The sequence below is a fragment of the Solanum stenotomum genome, chromosome 9 (genome assembly GCF_019186545.1).
Source record: "Solanum stenotomum isolate F172 chromosome 9, ASM1918654v1, whole genome shotgun sequence".
Taxonomy (NCBI): Eukaryota; Viridiplantae; Streptophyta; class Magnoliopsida; order Solanales; family Solanaceae; genus Solanum; species Solanum stenotomum.
In genome coordinates, this window is record NC_064290.1 from 15,287,323 (window position 1) to 15,311,325 (window position 24,003).

Consider the following 24,003-nt stretch of genomic DNA (forward strand, 5'->3'; position numbering starts at 1 on the left):
CGGAGGTCGGAATTTCAAAAATACAAAAATAAAAATACCGACCTCTGGAGGTCAGAATTTCAACATTACAAAAATAAAAATACCGACCTCCAGAGGTCGGAATTTAAAAAAATGAATATTTCGACATAAAATAAAAACCGACCTCCAGAGGTTGGTATTGAATAGCGACCAAGCTTTTTCCGACCTAAGCTGGGATGTCGGTTTTAGGTCGGTATTTCAGGGAATACCGACCTCCGGAGGTCGGTATTCACTGTTTTTTTAGTAGGGTAACCCTATATTCACATAATCACTGGTTAATCTTTAATGAATATGTAGATCTAAGTTTTATTGGCTATGTTTTATTATCATTTTTCACACTCTGTGGTTCAGTAATTTACTGGAGACTATACCATATGAGGCCTAATCACAACTTAGTCTTCTTTTTATTTTTTCTTTATTTAGGAGACCAATTGTTAAAGATATGAACTTGGTACTGTTTTTATGGTTTTATGTGGGGTTTTTATGTTCTTTTGTTCATTTTGCACTTATAATTTTACTGGATTGTAGTTTTTACATTATGTTTTAATAGTTAGCAGTTTCATGAATGATGAAGTTTATGTTGCCATATAGAGTAGTTTGTGATGATATACTTCATAAACTTTCACTTATGTTAAATTTGTAATGATAAAATTTATATTGTAAATTAAAAATTACTTATAAACTAGGCATTACAACATATGAAAGACAAATTGTGTTACATATTTTACTTTTGAATCTAATATGAATATCTCAATATAAATCTTTATTTTATTTTCTCTTTCTTTTTACAGGTATAAAAGGTGAGAATTGAAGCAAGATTGATTGCAAGCTATGTGTCACCATATTATTGATACTTTAGAAGGAATTTTTACTTATATGTCTTTGTTTAGGAGTAATATTTGATATATTTTAGTTAGATTTTCTTGTCATTGGACATATTTTACTTTTATTTAAGGAGTTTGTAATGAGATATTATTCTTTAGTATAATTTTAGTTATTTTTATTATATGATCATGGGTGAATTTTGGTACAAAAATTTTTGTCATTAAATAAATTAATTCATCACAACTTGATTACATTCTGTGTCAAAAAATGTATTATCGTAGTACCCTTTTTTGTTGAATATGAATAATTTTATTTATTTTGTGACAATTATAATTGTCACTACTTATGATAATATTTAGTGACAAAAGATGTCGTCGGTAAAAGCAACACTTTTAGTGACAAAATGATAGATTTAATCACAAAATTATTAACCTTTTTTATAATAATAAATTTGTCCCTAATTTATACATTTAAGGACAAAATATTTTTTTGTATATAAAAAATAGTCTTTAGTGATGATATTATATTTTTTCAACTACGAAATACATATAACTTTAGAGACAATTGATGTCGTCCCTGATTGAACTAATTAATTAGCGACGATATAGTTTTGTCGGTAGTAATAACCTTTTTAGTGACAAAACATACTATTAACTACAAAAAATGTTACATTTTTTATGATAAATAAATTCGTCACAAATGTTTATGCATTTGGGAACGATTTTTCTTTTTGTAGTTAATTTATTAGTTTTAGCGACGAAGCACTAAATCGTCTTTGTATAGTTTTAGTGACACGTTTAGTGATGACTGATTGACGAAATTTTCTTCGTCACACAAAATTTTTAGTGACGAAACATGATTTATAGATGATGAAATTATTTGTCCCACTTAATCTAATTTGTTGTAGTGTATCTTGTGCTTTGATTTCTATTATTATTTGATTGTAGTGTTTTTCTTTATTTTGCTTTCGCTTTCATCATTTCTTTTAAATTTTTGAACTGCTTTGAATTGTTTTTCCTTTAGCTTAGGTCTCTATCAGAAACAATCTCAATCGCTACATTTGAGATAGTAGTAAAAACTGTGTAGACTCTAGTCTTTCAAGATCCCACTTTATTGTTATTGTTATTGTATATGAAGGTTAATAATAATATTAGCAACTTGGAGAGTTTTTTCTGATAAATAAGTAGAGTACTAAAATGACTTTGTCATGATCATGAATATTATTTTGACTTACCAAGTTTGTATGTCCATGAAACTTTGGAGCCAACAGTTCCAAAGACACCTTCAAGAAGTTCACAACCTTGAACATGCAGAGGGCACATAGTAGAGACAAGATGTGGTTTATGTGTAAAGACATCAAAAAACACATCCTTGTTAGCCTTCACTTCTTTTTTGACACTCAACACCGACTTTAGACCCATTTCTATATAACCAAATACTACTAATTAAAGGTTTACAAAGCAAAAGGAAAAATTATATAGAGAAGAAATGTTGATCCTTTATAATGATTATTCAACAATATATAGACAAGTGATTATATATATTTTCTAGAAATGTGAAGTTGAGGACAAGGACATTCAAGGGCAATTTTGTCAATTATCAAAATCTCAACTTAGGGATGGTTGGTATAAAGGAAAATATTTTTAATGAGAACAAGTGATTTTTTTACTTATTTTCTAATGTTTGGTAAATAAGTAAAAAAAAAAATTAATTATCTCAAGAGCATTTATATGTTATCTAGCAAAATACTGTGTTTGATCCAATTTTTTCTTTCTTGGTTGGTCAAAATATTTTGAAACATTTTCTCTAGAAAAACAAGGTCCTTCAAAATGAGAAAAATGTCTTCTCTAGTGAAAGTAAGGAAACAAATTCATAAGTGGCATTCCAAGTTTATTATATCTTCTCCAGAGTTTTAGGCTAAAAACATCCTTGAACTATGACCAAAACCTAAAGTACATCCTTCTATTATTATAGTTAACAAAAAACATCCCTTAACTAACTCAAAAGTTGCAACAATCATTCTTCCGTTTAGTTTCTGTCAAAAACTAACGATATACCTAAAAACCGCATCTCTTTTCTCCTTTAATTTCTCTATCTGTCTCCCTCCCGCGCAATCATCTTACACCTTCTTCAGTTACATGTAAGACCATTCATATTCTCTTTTTTCAACAACGGAAGGAAATTAATCAGATAAATACTTAGTTATGCACAATTGTGTAGAACTATTTCTTCAGTTTCCTGCTCAAAAAATAAATATTACACAAAGCTTATTCTTTCTTTTCCATTTTTCATTAAAAGATTTTAATCAAAACAAGTGGTGATGATTTATAATGAAAACAATTAGTGAATTTTATATTATTTTGTGCAGTACCAATACTTTCAATCTTTTTGGATCATTTTATGTAACATATAAGGACATTTTAACACTATCTTAGCAGATCTTTGTTATTGTATGGTTATTTGTAGTTTCCCTAGAAAATATATTTACCTCTTTCAAGATAAAGTAGATCAAGATGAAGAGTAGGAATTAATTTATCACACTCGTCACTTACATTAAACAATTAAAGAACGATTGGATAAAGAAAGATTATGAACTTGACTTTTGCCTTGATTGGTGAAGCACTACTATATATACGGTAGAAGACAAATCGTGTCAAAACTATAGGTCTTGAATTGGTAAGAAAAAAGATTATGAGCATAGCATANGCGCAATCATCTTACACCTTCTTCAGTTACATGTAAGAGCATTCATATTCTCTTTTTTCAACAATGGAAGGAAATTAATCAGATAAATACTTAGTTATGCACAATTGTGTAGACCTATTTCTTCAGTTTCCTGCTCAAAAAATAAATATTACACAAAGCTTATTCTTTCTTTTCCATTTTTCATTAAAAGCTACCAGAGATTTTAATCAAAACAAGTGGTGATGATTTATAATGGAAACAATTAGTGAATTTTATATTATTTTGTGCAGTACCAATACTTTCAATCTTTTTGGATCATTTTATATAACAGATAAGGACATTTTAACACTATCTTAGCAGATCTTTGTTATTGTATGGTTATTTGTAGTTTCCCTAGAAAATATATTTACCTCTTTCAAGATAAAGTAGATCAAGATGAAGAGTAGGAATTAATTTATCACACTCGTCACTTACATTAAACAATTAAAGTACGATTGGACAAAGAAAGATTATGAACTTGACTTTTGCCTTGATTGGTGAAGCACTACTATATATACGGTAGAAGACAAATCGTGTCAAAACTATAGGTCTTGAATTGGTAAGAAAAAAGATTATGAGCATAGCATATGGGTTTTCTGCCCTAAAGCTCTAGGCTTTTCAGAATGACAGAGAAATTCTGCTGCAGGTCAAAAGACAATAAGATAGGATAGAAATAGAAATATTTGGGGTGGGTGGTCGTCGGGGCTGGGGCAGTAAACGGCTGTTAGTTTTGGACAGAAACTAAACGGAAGGATGATTGTTGCAACTTTTGAGTTAGCTAAGGGATGTTTTTTGTTAACTATAATAATAGAAGGATGTACTTTAGGTTTTGGTCATAGTTTAAGAATGTTTTTATCCTAAAACCCATCTTCTCCACACATCCAATATCCCTATCCCAGTATCCCATTCAAGGGCAATTTTGTCAATTATAAAAAATAATTATTTTTTACTATGTTTTATCATTACCATTAATTACTTATTCTCTAAATTATCTTTCAAGACATAATACTACCCATCAATTAGTATGAGTAGTGTGGTAAAATAGCTATGATAATCATTATCTTTTTAATAGATATGCTAAATCCAAATATGGCAAGTAAAAGTGAATGGAAAAAGTATTTTATTGTTCCTTGAAATTTACTCTATTTGCCATGTTTACTGATGAAGATAATTAGTTTAATTTAAATATTTATTATTTTTAAAATCAATTAAAAAGTGTAATCAATAATTAAATATAAATAATCTAATTAAGGAGCATAAAAATAAAACATAATAAATAAAATGATCAGATATTTAAAAAGGAATAAGTATTCTTTCGGTCCAATTTACTAAATTGATGGTAAAATATTTTATACTTTAAAATTAATCAAATCAAAATGTAACTAATTATAATATATTGCTTATTTTATATTTTGAGTTATAAAAATATAGTATCAAATCACACGTGTATTCTTTTTAAAATTGATCATATTCTGAACATATAACTTATATAATTAGAGAAGCAAATGAATTTAAGTAGATTAATATTTACAAAGAGATGACACAAATAGCAAATGCATAATTGTAATTTATTTAAGAAAATTGTATAACCAATCAATATATAAGAACACATTCTGGAATAAAATAAAAATATTAGGGCCATTAATTAATATGATATGTAACTTAATTTAATTAATTATAGATAGAAAATTTTAAAAAGAATACACGCGTGATTTGATACTATATCTATTGTCATTTTCTATCGTAATTATTTAAAAATATAAATAATTATTTTTTTCTAAAAAATTAATAAATATCTATAAATATATTTAAAATTATAATATTGAGCTCATAGATTGGCCTTTTGGAATCATTTTGTAGAGTGTATAATAATAATGTTAAATAGAGTATAATAGTAATGCACTAATGCTTGCATTAACAATGCATGTATTAGTTATGCTTGCATTAACAATGCATGTATTAGTTATGCTTGCATTAATTATACATAGATTATTTTTATGCATTGTTTGGTTCGATGCATTAAAAATAACATGCATTGCATAAAAAAATTATTTACTAATATATCCTCCACTATTATGGTGGAAAAAAAATAATATAAAAAGAGGTTTTGAGGAGCAATTGGGTCTTTATTCATACTAATGCATGCATTAAAACCATAATATTGTTAATACCTAGAAATCCATAGTATTAGTTGTTGTTCATCATGTATTCCTAAGATACTTAGAACAAAACTTTAAAGAACTTGGTAAGAAACAATAAATATTAAAGAGTATTTTCAAACTACAAAATTAAAACTAGTAGAGAAAATAGAATCAGAAACATATTAGAAACAATATAAAAATATTTTTCTCAAAAAAAATAAAATCAAACCCACTGAATGCATAGTGTCCCCTGAAGGAAATTATTCCCCTCAAGTATCTGAGGTTAATGGAATATATCCTCCCAGGATAGAACAATCTTACTCACCGGTGTATCGGTACCTAAAATCACGGTGTCAGCGAACCACTCAACGGAAGTAAAGTACACTTAGAATACTAGATTTAGTAGTAGTAGAAGAAGTCCAAAAAAATTATTTTTTTTTAAATGAGAGGAAATCCCTCAATTTATAGAAAACAAAGGGTAGTGTGAAAAGGTTCTTATTGTGCCTTACCGGAAAGGTCACAAACCTTTGGAAAAGTCACAATCTTTCGGAAAGGTCACAATCTTTCATAAAAGTCACAACTCTTCATAAAAGTCGCAACTCTTCATTTTCCATTCACACCTTTTAAAACCCAACAATCCCCCGCATGAATGGAGAATGACTCCAAGACAAAGAAATGGACAAGTATGTGTACTTTACAAGCAAGAATTAATTGCATATGGATAAGTAGGTTTCCCCTTGGGCTTTCCGTAGTGATAATATGTTGGATATACTCGGTCAATCGGTAGATGCGATATCTTTGAACCGTTGAGCTTTGGTGTATACCTAGACAACCATATGTCACATAATTAACCCTTTACCGTTTATGGTTCTTACGGTTGTGTTCCTTTTAGCCATGAACACCTCCTGGTTTCATGAGTGTATAGAGAGATGGGCTTTTGACAATCATCCTCTTTGAAGCGGCTTACACTTCACACTCACATAGGTGATTTCTAAATGTGTTATCGCATAGATACACTATTTGGTCAAACCTGCCAAACTTAGCAAATCATTGAAAACTTTAGGCTTTATTAACTCATTAACAAGCCTTAATGTTGTATCCTTGTTCCTGAGCATTGTCTTCATCATGGGAATGGATTGAGTTGGTTGATAATGCCGAACCGTCAGTCACAACTTTGTTTTTCTCCTTGAATCTAGCTCTTGGGATCTCCAGTCTACTAGATAGAGTTATCGCCATTATGTCTTGTCATAAGCCGTAAACCCACCCTTGGATGATCTTTCAACTTTCTCTCTAGTTAGGCCTTTTTTTAAGTGGATCCGACACATTATCCTTTGACTTTACATAGTCAATTGTGATAACTTCACTAGAGAGTAGTTTTCTAACGGTATCATTTCTATGTCTTTTATGATGAGACTTTCCGTTATACATCATGCTCCATGCCCTATCTATTGCATCTTGACTATCAAAGCATATGCATACTGATGACAAAGGTTTGGACCAAAAAGAATATCTATCAAGAAATTCTGGAGTCTTTCAACTTGTTCACCTGCCTTATCTAGAGCACCTAGCTTAGAGATCATTGTAGAGCTAGCGGTACATGTCTTTTTGGAAGATTTCCAAGAGATTGCTCCTCCACCAAGAGTAAATACATATCCACTCGTGGATTTTACTTCATTTGATCTCAGTGATCCAATTTTCATCACTATATCCTTTCAGTACTGTAGGATATTTGTATAATGCAAGACATAGTTTTGAGTATGTTTTAAATATCCCAAAACTCTTTTCATTGTCATCCAATGAGTTTGATTGGGATTATTCGTGAATCGACTCAGTTTATTAATAGCACATGCTATATCTGATCGCGTATTCTTTCTGATATACATCAAACTTCCCAATACTCTAGCATAATTCAATTGTGAGTCACTTTCACCTTAATTCTTTTGATGTGCAAAGCTCACATTATTGGAGTCTTAACAATATTAAAATCCAAATAGTTGAACTAGTCAAGTACATTTTCAATGTAATGAGACGGTGACAATGCTAAACATCTTGGAGTTCTAAGGATTCTTATACCTAAGATCACATTAGCAACTCCACAATCTTTCATATCAAAGTTGCTTTCTAGCATATGTTTAGTAGCATTTATGTCACTAGTGTCTCTACTGATGATCAACATATCACCAATATATAAACAAACAATGACCTTGTGATTTTAATGTAAACACATTTATCACTTCCATCATTCTTAAATCCATTTACCAACATAGTTTGGTCAAATTTCTTATGTCATTGTTTGGGTGCTTGTTGTAGTCCATAAAGTGACTTAACAAGTTTGCACACTTTCTTTTCTTTACTAGGAATCACAAAACCAACGGGTTGTTCCATGTAAATTTCTTCCTCCAATTCTCTATTTATGAAAATTGTTTTCTCATTCATTTGATGAATTTGAAGGTCATATACCACAACTAATGCAATTAACATCCGAATGAATGTAATTCTAATTACTGGCGAGTATGTGTCGACAAAATCAAAACTTTATTTTTGTCTACAACCTTTGACAAAAAGTCTTGCTTTGTATTTGACAATAGTTCCATCGACTTTCATTTTCCTTATGAAGATTCACTTTGAACCCACAGGTTTATTTTCTGGAAGAAAATCAATTAACTTCCAATATGGTTGCTCAAGATTGAATCAATCTCACTATTGACACCATCTTTCCAAAAGGATGAGTCTGCAGAAGACACAAGAAATGTTACAAAATCATATTCGAAGGAAGTATATGTCCTTTGACATTTACTACGCCTTTGAATCTTTTTTTTAAGTACGTTCTCCTTTTTTCTTTCCAAGGTCTTTTAGACCCTTCACTAGACTACTCAAGTCTAATTTTACAGTCCACAGTCATAGGTCCAATTTTAATCCTTTTAGGAATAGGAACTTGGACTTTGGCTAGACACCCCCACTCTTTGAAATATTTCAAGTTGGATTTCCTTCCTTTCCATTTCTCATATGGAATAGATTGTGTCTTGAATAAACAAAACTTTTTATTGCTTTCTTTTTTAAAAAGTAACTTTTTGTTGTTCCCTTTTGCTGTAAGGATAGTTTCTTCACACAAGTTTTATGGTAAACCTGAACTTATAAGTAATGTAGCCATCATTTCCTCCAAAGTTCGATTCTTTTTCCATTCTGCAATTCCATTAGATTGAGGTGAATAGGGTGTAGTTTGATGGATAAATTCACTTTCCAAACATATTTCTGCAAAATGAGATTTATATTCTCCATCCCTATCATTTCTTATCTTTTTCCCTACTGATTTTCAACTTCAATATTATATTGTCTAGACATTAATTTTTATTGCTTCATCCTTATCATTCATTAAATAGACATAGTCGTTTCTAATGCAATTGTCAATGAAAGTTATGAGATACATTTTTCCACCACGAGATGGTGTTGACTTCATATCACAAATGTCAGTGTAAATCAACTCTAAGGGATTAGAATTCCTTTCAACAAATTTATAAGAATGTTCATCATACTTAGATTCCACATAAACTTGACTTTTTTATTTATTGCACTCAAAGTTAGACAAAACTTTCTAAGTTGATCAGTTTTTCTTACAAGGTTTTGTAATTGAAATGCCCCAAGTGTTCATGTCACAAACAGTTTGACTCAAGCAAGTAAGAACAAATAGAAATATTGAGTTTGAAAAGCTCTCCGCGAGGTAGCTTTTTCTCACAAATATTTTGTTCCTCTTTCTTACAATTTTGTGTGATACAAGCACTGTTTAGAGTCATCACCTTGTCAAATGTCCTTTTCAGAAGGACTTTTCCATAACTTTCAATTTGATTGTTATAGAACTACCTCATGAACAAAGTTTCATCGGGTCTAATAAAGGCAATATAGTCCAAATGCTTCTTTTACAAAACATGACAAATGGCTATTCACCAATATTCATGTCTATACAAATAGTTATATTTAATAGACATATCTTTTCATGAAAAATCACAACATTTTAAGTGACACTTTTTCATAAAAGAACTCAACCACTTTGAACAAGTATACATATAATTTGGTAGTTTCATACTAGTCATACCATATACTAGTAAACGAGAAACTCAACGACCACAATATCAAATATATTCCAAGAATTTTGAGTGTCTAACATAATACAAAAGTATCATCGAATTTCATATCTTGTTTAAATTAGACACTAAGTCTAATTTTATCTTTGTCATAAGCAAAGAACCCCCCACATTTTAAATATGATCTCAAAAATATTTTTCAAGTATTTGAAAATAGTTTTTCACATATTTTTTTTCTCATGCTATCAAAGTGTCATTGGCAACATGAAACCATTTTTGAAAATATTATTCTACAAAAGAATTATAGTGCTTCAATTTCATATGACAATTTTTACACAATATCAAAGTTCATTCACTAGAGGTACAAAATCACAAACTCTAAGTCACTAGTATTTTTCCTCTATGGCAAATAGACATACCACTTAGTATTTAAAATACTAACAATAAAGACAATATTTTTTGTACAATTTATTTCTATATAATAGTGAAGTTTATAGAAAATCAAAAGTATAACATCGACTTATTATGTAAGAAACAATAAATGTTAAAGTGTATTTTCAAACTAGATAATTAAAACTAGTAGAGAAAATAAAATCAGAAACAGATTAGAAACAATATAAAAATATTTTTCTCAAAGAAAGAAAATCGAACCCACTGAATGCACAGTGTCCCCTTAAGGAAATTATTCCCCTCAAGTACCTAAGGTTAATGGAATATATCCTCCCAGGATAGAACAATCTTACTCGCCGGTGTATCGGTACCTAAAATCACGGTGTCAGCGAACCACTCAACGACAGTAAAGTATACTTAGAATACTAGATTTAGTAGTAGTAGAAGAAGCCCAGAAAAATTTGTTTTTTTTTAAATGAGAGAAAATCCTTGAATTTATAGAAAATAAAGGGTAGTGTGGAAAGGTTCCTATTTGCCTTACCGAAAAGGTCACAAACCTTTGGAAGAGTCACAATCTTTCGGAAAGGTCACAACTTTTCATAAAAGTCGCAACTCTTCATAAAAATCATAACTCTTCCTAAAAGTCGCAACTTTTCATAAAAGTAAAACTCTTCATAAAAGTCACAACTTTTCATAAAAGTCACAACTCTTCATAAAAGTTTCAACTCTTCATTTTCCTTTCACACCTTTTAAAACTCAACATTAGCAATACACACTTTAACACACAATAGAGTGTATGGCTATTACAAATATTAGTTATATATAGATTAAAAAAGAATACCAAACAAAATATTATAGTCTAATATTACACAAGACCAATACATGCCTTATTTTTTCTAATAAAACGACATTGTCTAGTATAGGCTAAAGGCCTATTATTACGCGTTGTGTTTTGCATAACAATTATTTGAAAGGGGATGTGATGTTTCAACCACTTCTACTAGTGGAATGCTACTATTTTAGTGGTATGCTACTAATTTTTCCCAAAAGAAACGTGTGTGATTAAAATTGAAGATCATTTGAATTTTGAAGTGGCTACTATTTACCCCTAAATTCGGTTAGTTAAAGATAATAATTATATTAAATTTATATTTGACGATAAGAGCACTTATATTATGATGATCAAATATTAATTTTTTGATACTTAAATAATTGCTTATGATAGTAATGAAATCACAAAAAATGTAATAAAAATATTTATACTATAGTAAATGACTATCTTTCGGAGAAAAGATACAAATTCTAATTTATAGGGATCGAGTCAATTTCTATGTTTTATAACACTCTCATCATGGTGTGTGTAATATACTCTCTCTTTTATAAAAAAAAATTGTCACATCACACTCCACATACACAAAACATTTCACTTTGACAAAAATTAAATAAATTATTAGTATTAGTTAATATTAAAGATTTAAAAATTATTATCCAAAAAATAATATTTTTATATAAAATAAAATGTAAAATATTTTTCTTACCCCACTGCATCACTTCCTCCTCACCGTATCCCCTCCCCCCACCCCCACATTTTTTTAGTTTCTTTTATAAAAGTATTTAAGTTATCTTCCCCCCTCCCCCCTCAAATACTAATTTAGATATTTTTATTTTTTAAAAAAATAATTCTACCCACTCCATCCAACCCTCCGCTTCCAAAACTTTTTTTCGTTTTGTGTTAAATATATGCATATATAAAATATATTTTACTTGCAACTGTAAGAATTTTTTTAGAATAAATTTTTTATTTATGTTATATTCGATACACAAGTAGAAAAAAATTCTTAAAAATATATGTACATATCTTTTTAGGTGGGGTGGAATTTTTATTTTTTTAAAATAAAATAATATCAATTTTTTTAGGGGATGACTGGGTGATTTTTTTTTTTTTTGGGTGGGGGAGGGGGAGAGTATGAATTTTTTAAAAATATTTTATAGGAGGGGGGAGGGGATATGGGGAGGAGGCGGTGGAGTGGGGTAAGAAAAATAATTTAAATTTTATTTTAGAAAAATCATTTTTTTGGATAGTAATACTTTAATATTTAATTTTTAATTAATATTAATAGTTTATTATTTAATTTTTGTCAAGTGAAATATTTTATCCATGTGAAATGTCATGTGTCAAGGTTTTTTCAAATAAAAGAGAGAGAGAAAGAGTGCATTATTGACACCACTAAGGCGTGTTTCTCAAACTAATAAGTGATAGTTTAGGTATGAAATTCACACTCTCAATAACTTAGATATAAAACTAAAAAAAGGGAATAGTTTAAATGTGTTTTTGACACTTATCTAAAAGAAAAACTCAAAAGAAATAAGAAGTCTAAAAGTTTGTAACACCTCGGACTTCGAAAGAGCTAAATTGAGATTCGTACAAGTTACTCTTCAATTGTGAGTTTTGGGTCAACTTCAAACGACCATAACTTTTAGTACCTCTTTCCAACGCCGCCGAGTTTGCTAAATTTCGAGCTCGGATGAAGAAGTTATGCCTGTTTGAGATCCTCTCTAATTAAGGCATTTCATCCGTTTTAAGGAAGGATATTTTGGTCTTTTCCTTACCCCTAAAGGCCTACCCACATCCAAAGTTAAGGGGTCTAATCAGACTAAGTCAATTTTAGACATTCCAAAAGCGTTTAGAAATTTTAGAGCAAGTTCAAGAGGAGAAAGGAGAAGGGTTTCAAGCATTCTTTCTAGAACTTGGGGATTTCGCAAAGAACAAGTGTTCTTCGAGGTATGTAAGCATTCATAGTTCTGGATTTGTTCGCCCTCACGCCAATCATGTGAATTCATCCATAAATTTGTTTTTGAAGTTGTTTGAATTTGAATTCTTGAGAAGTTCTTGAAGTTTTAGCTTCTTTCTTTAACGATGAAGTCTTGTTGAGTTCTTGAGGTGAGGGTTTTGCGAATGAGTGTTATTCTTGATGAAATTTGAGTGGGTATTTGATTAATTGTGTTGGGTTTATCAATCCAAACGAGTTTGGAAGGAAATCATTAGATTCTAGATGAGTTAGGTCTTGAATTGAACAAGAAATATTTGTCAAAAAACTGAGTAGGGGATAGGGCGCCACGCTAGCAGTGTGCCCAAAATACTGTTCAGTAATTTGGGGCCTGGCGCGCGGCGCCAGCAGTGCTCCCCAAACTACCTTCAGTAGTTTGAGGCCTGGCGCCCTGCGTCCTAACTATCTAAGCCTTATTTAGTCATTGAGATATCCTATATATCCTAATCATAACTCTTAAATTTGCATGTTCAAATCACGGTAAAATTAAGAGGAAAGTTCAAAAGCGTTCTGTTGAGTTATTTTGAGAAGTCTTTTGCAATTATCTATAACTTAAGTAAATGAGTATGAGAATGATGAGAGTTGAGTTTCTTGATTCAAAATACGTATAAGGGAACTAAGTATTCCCAAGTATGTAAACACTTTCACATTAAAAAGAGAGAAACACTGATTTCTAAATGAGTTTATGATGAGTCTTGAGCATTACCACTTTTAAGAGGATTTTTTGAGTAATTGTCTCAAATTGAGGAAGAGTTATGTTTTAAAACATATGAGCATGAGTTATATATTATTGGGAGTAGTATTGAGCATCGATATGAGATGAATTCAGACAACTCAAAATCCTCATAAACCATGTATGCCAACATGGGTAAAGGATCATACTTTTCAGATGATTCCTTATTGCTTTTAAGCATAGCTTAGTGGATCCACTTAGTTGAGGCATTTTATACCCCGAGAAGGTATAGGAAAGTTCTGGCAGCGTGGGCGAGACGTTGTATCATCATATAGCTCATAGTGATGGTTGTCGGTTAGAGAATCTCCTAAATAAAAGTAAAGAGTTCATTGTTGTATTTTTATACATTTTGAGCTATTAATTGTCTACTGTTTTAAAAGTTTTATATATTGCATCTTATTATCATTGCTTTCCTATTAAGTTGAGTTGAGTTGAGATGAGGTGAGTATGTCTTTCATTTTCTATCAGTTCAGATATATGTTTATGTATCAGCATTTTCCTTTACATGCTCGTACATTCAATGTACTGACGTCATTCGACCTACATATTTTCATGATGCACATACAGGTGTTCAAGGTCATCAACAAGCGCTCCGTTGATACCACTTGCATTTCTAGTTAGCTTTGGTGAGCCTCCTTACTTTTGAAGGGTTCCACATTTAGATTTCAGTATTGTTAGGATGTCGTGGGTCTTGTCCCGACTTTCATCATAGTATTTAGAGGCTTCATAGACAGTAATGGTTGAGGAGTCTTTTTCCCATTTCCCTTGTTGATGTTTTAAAGACTTTGAGTTGAACACTTATGTTCATTTGAGTATTTCAGATAGTTTTGAGTTAAACTATTTTTAGGGCATCTCCAACCCTACACTCTATTTTACTCTCCAAATATAAAGTTTTCTATTTTTCAGACAATCAACTCCAACCCAATTCTCTATTTTACTCTCTAAAAAAGAATTTTCTTCTCTATCCTTGATATTAAATTATTATTTCTATTTCTATTTCATTTTATTATTTCAGAATATAAATCCGTTCTTTTTCATGTAATATAATTTTTTTAAAATTATATTTTATTGTAAATTTTAAAGAACAACTACGAAAAATTGAAAAAAAGAAATCAACAAGCACAATCGCAATCACAAACACAATAATTCTCTAGATCATACACTATCTTTTTTCCGAATATTGTTAAATATGAGAATGACCTACCAGATTACTAAATTATTGTTGTGATTTTAAAAATTATTATGTTATGTATTGTATTGTTATCTTGTATTTAAATTATTATGTCCTGTATTTTATTTTTAAATTAAAATTTTCATTTTATCATTTAAATTTTGTGCACTCTTCATAGTGAAAATCAATAGCTTCGGCGGCGCTTTTTCGCCCTCTCTTCGCTCTGGACAGGAGCGCTAGTGGACTAATATCAAATTATCTCTTAAAGTGATGAAAATTGAAAAAAAAATATTTAAAATATTGTTAATTCCGGATGAAAGTAATATATATTAAATAATATATTTTTTTAAATGGTGTACTATATTTAAAAAGAATTACGAATATTAGAAATTTATTTAATAGCCTTATATGAAAAATAATATGTTAGTTACAAATAATAGAAATAATATTAAAATAATAAAAAAAGTGAAATAGAGAATAGAGAGCTTTTTAGAGAATGGTTGAAGACCCAATTCTCTATTTTACTCTCCAAATATAGAGAATGGAGAGTAAAATAGAATGAGGTTGGAGATGGTCTAATTAATGAGACATTATGAGTTGAGTTTAGCATTTGGGTTTCCTATATTGTTGAGTAAGTCTTCCGCTGAGTATTGAGTCGGGCCAAGGATTCGCTTGGAGATTGAGTGTAGATTTGAGGCGTGACAAAGGTCTTCTCTTTACTATATTCTTCATCACGATGCTCTAACTAATTGAGTAAATATCCACTACCGATTGAATGACTTTTCAACATTGTCAAAAATGATAAATTCTCAATATTTTTTTTATATTTAAATATAAATAAGAAAATAGTAGTCTAAGACAATTTGGACTCTAATTATTTTCTACCAAAAATAATGAATATTCATTGCTCGTCTTCATAGTAATTAGTTTTACAATAACATTCTTTATTCAACCCCATAGAAGCAAATCACTCGCATACACGATGAAATTTGAGAGAATCATCAACGTAATTATCTATTTCAAATTATAGAAATATATAGAATAAACTTGATTTAATTTACAGAAATTCGATATTCCAATAAATTAAATTTAATTTAAAAAAATTGTGCTTAATAAATTCAACGTGAATGATGTTTGATAAGTGCATCCATATACCAACAGAAGTGTGTTTCCTTTCATTAATTAGTTCATTCAATTTTTTTAAAAAAAAATTGTGAATAGTAGTGACAATGATAATTCTAATTCGATTAATCATCTTAAAAAAGAAAGAGAGAGAGAAAATATTTTTAGAACTTCTTCAATAAATTGGTTCCAATAATGACATTTGCGGAATATCAACAAACTAGAAATTTGTTAATTTATTAAAGCAAAATAAGGGAAGGAATTGGATGTAGTACTAGGAGAATTAAATCACTGTTTAGAAAATATAGAAGGAGATGAAGATGGGGATTTGCAGATTAGTGAGTGTTTAAGAAAATATAAAGAAAAAATGAAAAAAAAATATATGTAGGAGATTTGGTAATTAATGAGTGTTTAAAAAGGAAAAAGAGAAAAAAATATGAACAATCACTATCAGTGTAAAAGAGTCATCCACCTATAGTGTATACTAGTTAAAGCCGCGAAAGAAAATATGAAAAATTATTGTCAATGTAAATTAGTCATCCTCTTATGAACCAAGTTCCGTCCAATATGGATATCAATGTTATATAAGTAGTTATTGAGATGACAAAAGAAATTAGACCGAGAACAAGCAATACAGTTAGGTTAATTTGAAATTCGGATTAAGTAGTGGGAATGAAAACGAATTCATAAAAAATTGTGATATGTGATTCAGGAATTATGCGCATTGTTGAGTAAAGAGTTTGATTCTCTCATCTCTATTCTTAGTTGAGTTTCTCATCCCCTTTTATCTATATCTATTGTCTAATCTTCTTCCCCTTTAACCTTTTCAATTTTGTTTTAAGGACTATTAGTTGTTATTAGCTTATTGTTTTCATTTCTCAACTGTATTTTGTGTTCTCAATGGTTATAATACTTAACATTGTTTTGTTGGTAACTTGAGTTGTTACAGTGGTGCTTTCATTGACATATTGTAATGACAGTGGTGGTATTAATCGATTCAATGATGACAGTGATCCAAAGGACTAGATTTATTGGATAGAGCAATACATCACTTTCCTAGTTATTGCTCCCAATTGCACAAGCAAGTGTATATGATCACACAAGTAATATAGTGGCTCTAAAATAGATGGATTATCAAACACAAATGACTTGTCAATTAAATATATTACTAAATTATACTAGTCTAATTGTTTATTCAAGCGTGCCAAAAGAGTTTAATTTATAATTGAATATTAAGAATGCAAAAATAAAATAAAATAACTTACAATAAGTAGGATAATTCCATAGTTGCAACATGCATAACGTTTCATATGTCACTTCTCATGTAATGAATTAACTAAGGTTATCAAATTACTGATTTACATGGTTTATTTTATGATTATGATATCTCGACCTCTAATTGCCTACTCCAATCGACTGTCTAACTACATCGTTGAACGGAGATAGATAGAACTCAATTGACAAACATTTATATTTCATCTAGTTTTGTAATCAAACTCGGTGTTCATCCGGGTGTCAATCCTGAACACGAATCTGAGCAAGTGATAGGCAAGAGAGATCGAGCTCTTTGTATCTTTTGGTGTATCTACCTCACCGTCTCTCGAATTCAAGAATAGACAATATATTTATCTCTATGGTGATCAAGCATGAAATACTAAACCAAGAATACAAAAGTAATTTAAGCGATAACTAACATTAATTCAAACTTTCGATGTTCAACAATTACCCATAGCTATAATTGCAGAACAAGGGGTCTTTAGCTACTAATGTCTAATAAAAGAACCCTAAAGTATTAAAAACTTTTGATGCCCTCTCAATAATTATTATTAATGGACTACTTATAGATCTAAAAAATCCTAAATAAAATAATTGAGCCTAAAACAAAGTGAGAAACCAAACTAAAAAGAATTGGATTTTTGCGTATACACTGACCGACTTCAACAACGCGACTTCCGCCGCCTTCAACAATTTGGTAGTGTTTCAATTGGTGCCACGTGGTAGCAAGGCTGATGATCAATTGGATTGGCTTTCTTTGATTTCTACGAATATTTGAATATATATTAATATTAATAAAATATCCAATTTAATCAATTAAGTTGTCTGCTCGATTTCCTTCTATAATCTTTCATCTTTAATTCGTTTAGCCTCAAACTTCATCTTATATCAATTTACTTCTACAAATAAAATACACTATTTAGCACAATCCATAAAATCCATTCTAAAAAAAATAAATAGAAATACTAAATGTGAGACAAATAATAATTAAAACTATATATTGTTGGCCTCACATCAGTAGGTTTCTCTAAGGAACTTTAACTGCCTTTTCCTTCCTTATATCTTAATGATGAGTCCCTCGAATGGTTCTGTTGGATGTTCCGCAACAAACAATTTTTAATTAGAATCATTTTAAGGAGAAGTTAGCCTTGCATTTTCAGAAACAACCTATGCAAAGTCTCTTATTGTGGACGCCCAATACCAATATTTTAGCTTTACTATAAAAAAAAATGGAGGACAAGTGTCAACATGTTATAGTAGAAGATGTAGAGATTAGTGTTGTTACAGTCTTTAGCTGAGAGATTGATTCTCCTTTGTTTGAAGAAAATGTTGAGATCCATTCGAAGCTATTTGACACTTCCATCAATAAACGCTCAAGCCATGTGAACTATATGTTTGATGAAACGTCTACTGGAATTTTCACCAAAGAAGTAGGGGAAACATCGTCAGCCTTTAGCTTGATAACTGATTTGGAAGATATTGAGTCACCTAAGGCGTTAAACAATATTTTCTATAATTACTTCCCCAAGGTAGTCGCAGAGGTTCAACCCGAGCATCCAATCAAAACGCTTTAATTTAATCAAATTAGAATGCTTGATACTTTGTAGTTGTACATAATCAAAGTATTGATGACGAATCACCAGGCCCTGAACACATCGAAGTCCAACTATTCAATGAATGTTTCCAAAGAAAAATATCAAAAGTGTAACACCCGAAAAACTAGTAGGTGAAACTAGAGCCTTACGTGAGAGTTTTAGAGGTTGATGTGTGGGTTAAAATCGTAAAATTACATCTCGAACTTAGAATGAGAGGTTTAGGGGCTAAACATCAAGGTATTCCCCNCCCCCCCCCCCCCCACAAAAAAAAGGACTAACCAAGGGTCCTTGAGGAGGACCCTAAAGCCTGACCCCAAAACTACCCAAAAAGGGCCACCTACGGATGGCACCTATGGCCAGTAGGTGGACCCACGCCCCGTGGATGGGTGTCGTGAGTCAAGAGCCAAATTGAGGAGCTGTAGACCACCACCTACGGACCTGCAGGATGCCCCGTAGACCCACCCACGGTCCGTGGGTCATGGGCGTGGGTCATGCCTGCAAGTTGTCCAAGTTCGGCCAAGGTAGGAGGCTATTAAGTAATTTCCTTTTTAGTTAATTTATTGTAGGGTCGATTTATATTATTTTAATAGACCTATATAAGGGTTTTTAAGCCATTAACTAACCCTTACACCTCATAAATCCCAAGACCTAAATCCATAACTAAGTTTCCCCCAAAAACTCTCTCTAGAACTCCAAAGAAGAAGATCAAGTTAGGGCTAGAAGAAGGAGGCGTTTTTACACGAATTTGTTGGATTTCTTCACCTAAGGCATGGTATTCTTTGATCCATGGATAGTTTTCATCCATAGAGTCCCTCCAATCTCAATTTCAAACTTGTAACTTTACCCAAAAACTAGGGTTTTACTCCAAGTCATGCATTCACTTCAAAAATGTTTCTAATGGTTTAATTGCTTTGTATTATGATCAAATTAATGATTATTTACTTTTTTATTATGAATTCCTCAAGAATCCATGAATTCCCCCAATTCTTCTAAATTGGATCTTAAGGTGTGGGTATTGATTGAGGTAAGTAGAATGTTATAGAATTATGAATGTTGTGGATTGATTACTTGAATTATGTATTAATTGAAAAATTCTTATGGTTTATATGTTGAATTTCCCCCAAGAAACCATGAAATCCCCATGTCCCCAATCTATGAACTTGTGATGTGGGTGAATTGTAGGAAGATGAATATCATGAGAATGTACTTGTAGTAGTTGAACTATTTGAAACATGTTATTATCCATGTCTAATGTAGTAATTCTAGATGTGTTGATGAATCATGATCTATGGTCCTTGAAGGGAAATTTATGAGAATTATGCATGACTATGAGATATATGTATATGATTATGACTATGATGTTATTGTTGTGTTGATTGAAAGGTTATTCTCGGTTATACACTTATGAATGATAATGACATATTGTGGGAGGTTTTCTCACACTATGGGGATCCTTAGGATGAAAGGTTATTCTCACATATTGAATTTATAAGCTATCTTATGAATGAATGTCGGGTTGAGATGGATATTGATAGAGATGGATACTCATACGTGAGTTGAGGTGGGATATCTAGTAGCAATCTTTATATCCCATTTCTCCCATAATAATGAACTTAAGTAATGTAATGATAAGTACTCCATGGGGAATAATTCTAAGCACCAAGTGGATATACGTGAGTTGAGGCGGAGCTTCTAGTAGCAATCTCTTGAGATAGATGCCCATACGTGAGTTGAGGCAAGGTATCTAGTAGCAATCTCCTTATCCCATAAACTATGTTCCCTCATAGGTTATTAGTTAGTGGATCCACCTAAGTTAAATGTTATTGGTTCTACCTTAGGCAAACAGGATAACTCTTTTCCGTGTGAGTAACACCAGATTCCATGATTTGCTCACATGGTCTATGTCGGTTAAGGCTTACCCCCACAATGAATGATAATGAACTATGACTTCTCAAGAATGCACTACTTAGTGTGGGTGGGGGAATGGGACTTCATCCATGTATTGCATAAGTAGGCTTTGAGAGTAGCTATGGTGTGTTCTTTAATGTTATAATACTTTATGAAATATGCCTATGATGATGCTACTAAGTATATTGATATGATGGCTAATTGTAATGAAGCATGCTTAATGTGGATTGATGCTATGAATATGCATGGCTATATCATACTTAGTGCATTTTTGTACTAACCAATATTTTCTATATTTTTCACAAAGTGTAGAATCCGGTTCTTAAGGTGATTCTCTATTGGTTCAAGCTTGGATTGAATATTCTCCTAGCTTGTGGTGAGTCCTCAAGTTTCGGTGACGTATGATTCATTAGTAGTTTCTTTCTAGTCATTTTATGTTTCGGATTATGTTGAAAGGGTTGTGACCCTATTGTTGATTCAAAGATTGTATTAGATGGCTAAATTAAGACAAGTTACACTTTCGCTTGCTTTTATAAAAGACTTCGATTATATGGATAAAAATTTTAAATTCCCTATCATTTCTTTTATCTTATGTTACGATATGCTAAGGGCTTGTATGAGACCTTTCGGGGTAAAGTACACCTTGTCATATATAGGGGTACTCCTGGGTCGTGACAAACTTGGTAATCAGAGCACAATGTTTAGAATGATTCTAGGATGATGTCTCATAATCCACGTCTAGTAGAGTCTTGTTCATAGTGTGAAGCGCACCACATTTATGAATGAGAGGTTATAAGATGTTATGAAACTACACTTCTTTCATTATTCTTAGGTATTGCCATAGAATTTAACTCTATAAAGTCCATCTCTTAATTTGACTTTTGTGTCTTCAGGATATGAATACCCGAAGGGCTAACGCAAGGAGAATGGAGGGTAACAATGTCAATGAAGAAGCTCCGCAAGAGAATCAAGATCCTCAAGTGAACCAAGCTCCTCAAGCTAATCAAGCTCTGATTAATCCTCCAACTATGTCAGATTCGAAGGTTAGTTCGACTCTTATAATATTGGCCCAAGCTGTGACAACTCAAGCCTAAGCTATGACGGCCCAAGCCAATAGAGGTGTTGGGAATAATGTGAACTCTACGACTTCTAGATTAAGGGATTTTTTTAGGATGAACCCTCCCAAGTTTCTTGGTTCCAAAGTGGAAGAGGATCCTCAAGAATTTATGGATGAGGTTTACAAAATAATTGATGCTACGGGGGTGACTTTGGTAGAAAAAGCGGAGTTAGCCGCTTAACAATTGAAGGATGTTGCTCAAGTTTGGTATACTCAATGGAAGAGAAATAGGCCGATAGAAGTGGGACCCATTGATTGGGAGATGTTTAAGAAAGCATTTATTGATAGGCTTTTTCCCCGTGAGTTGAGGGAAGCCTAGGTGGAGGAATTCATTAACCTTAAGCAAGGTAGCATGAGTGTTCAAGAGTATGCTTTGAAATTTATCCAACTATCCAAGTATGCTCCATCTATGGTGGCAAATCCGAGGGGTAAGATGAGTAGATTTGTGATGGCTATGTCAGACTTAGTTGGAGAAGAATGGCGTATGGCAATGCTCTATGATAACATGAATATCTCTAGGCTTATGTTGTATGCTCAACAAATTTAGGAGTCAAAACTCAAGAGAAAGAATAAAGAAGCAAAAAAGAGCTAGGTCCGATGAACAAGGTCAACCAAGGTTCAAAAAGAGGTCCTCTAACCAAGATTCCCCCAACGGTCAACAAGGATAGGGTGTCTAACCCTAAATCTCAAGGAGGAAATAGAGGCGGCTCTTCTTTTGAAAGATCTACATGTGCCAAGTGTGGGAAGCAACATGTGGGTAAGTGTCTAGCCGGCACGGATGGTTGCTTTAGGTGTGGAAAGAAAGGTCATAAGATGAAAGATTACCCGACACTCATGGAAAAAGGGTGAGAGGCCAAGCAATATTCCCTTAGTGATCCGGATCCCAATGCTCCAAAGTATGGTCGTTTCTATGCACTCTGGTCTATAGAGGTAAAATGAGCCCTTCTAGATGAAGGCACCGGTATGTTGATAGTTCCCTATTGATATAGATGTTTTACTAAGATCCCTATGCTATTTGTTAGATTTTGATGTTAGCCTTAGTAGGGGCTTACTCCCAAGGAGGAGTTGGTATGCTTAGAAAGCAAGATTGTTGAGAGTTTTGATATCCTTATCTCTTTCTTCTATTCATATTCTAGCTTGAGACAAAGAGTTCCTTGTGACTTGTTTCATGATTTGGAGTCTTAAGTGATTTATGTGTTTCCATGATCTCCTTATGTTATGCATATTCTTGATGAAATTTATGTTTAGTGAGAAAATGAGTTTTCATGATTTATGTTCCTCATGTTGTGGTGCATTTAGTATTGAGTTACATATATGCTTCATGAGATAATTGTCAAACATTCTTTAATATGCTTTTGAGAGTAATTGCATAATTTGCTTCATGGTGTTGAGTTGAGCATGCTTTCAGTTAGAGAAGGTAGTTCCTCCTACGAATTTGAGAAATGTGAAGTTTGCATACATAATGGATTGCTAGATGTAGTTCTTACTTCCTTGTATTAAATTGAGATGGAGTTGATGTATCCTCCTTTGAATTGTGCATTATTTGATGTTTTATGCATGATGGGCTGCTAGTTTTGAGTCTTTAATTTCGTAAGGTGTCTAGATCATCATTCAAGGAAGAATGTTCCCAAGGGGGAGATATTGTAACACCAGAAAAACTAGTAGGTGAAACTAGAGCCATACGTGAGAGTTTTAGAGGTTGATGTGTGGGTTAAAATCGTAAAATTTATTCTCAAACATAGAATGAGGAGTTTAGGGGCTAAACGTCAAGGTACGACCCCCCAAGGACCAACCAATGGTCCTTGAGGAGGACCCTAAAGCCTAACCCCAAAACTGCCCAAAAAGGGCCACTTACGGATGACATCTACGGCCAGTAGGTGGACCCATGCCCCGTGGATGGGTGTTTTCAGTCAAGAGCCAAATTGAGGAGCTGCAAACCACCACCTATGGACCTGCAGGACGCCCGGTAGACCCACCCATGTTCCGTGGGTCATGCCTGCAGGCAGTCCAAGTTCGGCCAAGGGAAGGGGCTATTAAGTCATTTCCTTTTTAGTTAGTTTATTGTAGGGTAGTTTTA

At 32.0% G+C, this 24,003-nt stretch overlaps 1 protein-coding gene and 1 pseudogene across 1 annotated transcript in view; one reads left to right on the forward strand and one right to left on the reverse strand.

The window, feature by feature from the left end:
• Positions 1–2,310, reverse strand: part of LOC125876820 (kirola-like) — a 16,517-nt pseudogene extending 14,207 nt beyond the window's left edge.
• The window catches only part of LOC125876796 (oligouridylate-binding protein 1-like), a 377,725-nt gene that overhangs the window by 212,215 nt on the left and 141,507 nt on the right, over positions 1–24,003 (forward strand). The window lies entirely within an intron of this gene.